Here is a 446-nt window from a genome sequence, read left to right on the forward strand (position 1 = left end):
GATCTTTATTATCATAGATTTTATATAATTAAGACAAACCGATTTCTTATCATTTGGAGTTGGTGTTAAAATGGAACATTTTGTCTTACAGCATAGCAGGTGTGAAATCTGATTATGTAAACAGTATGCCAGTTTGCTACAAGAAGTTTGCATTTCTAATCACTTTATAAACGCGATTGTTTCTGGAATATTTATAAGTATTGCTAGTTGATTAACAAAACTAAATGTAATTGTGCTGAGGGAAAATAATAGATTAATTTATAAAATTGTAGTTCTAAAATGGGTTTCGATTTCCATTTAACTTCAACAAGGGAATCCTAAAGTCAGACCTGTTATTATGTAACAAAAAAGGCGATTGGGTGTTGCGTAACAGCAGTAGCCCCGCCTCTTTTTTTCCTGCGCAACCGCAGTAGCAGCGCAGACTCCGCCATTGAGGGACCCACGAT

The sequence above is a fragment of the Telmatherina bonti genome (assembly GCF_933228915.1).
Source record: "Telmatherina bonti genome assembly, chromosome: 1".
Lineage (NCBI taxonomy): Eukaryota > Metazoa > Chordata > Actinopteri > Atheriniformes > Telmatherinidae > Telmatherina > Telmatherina bonti.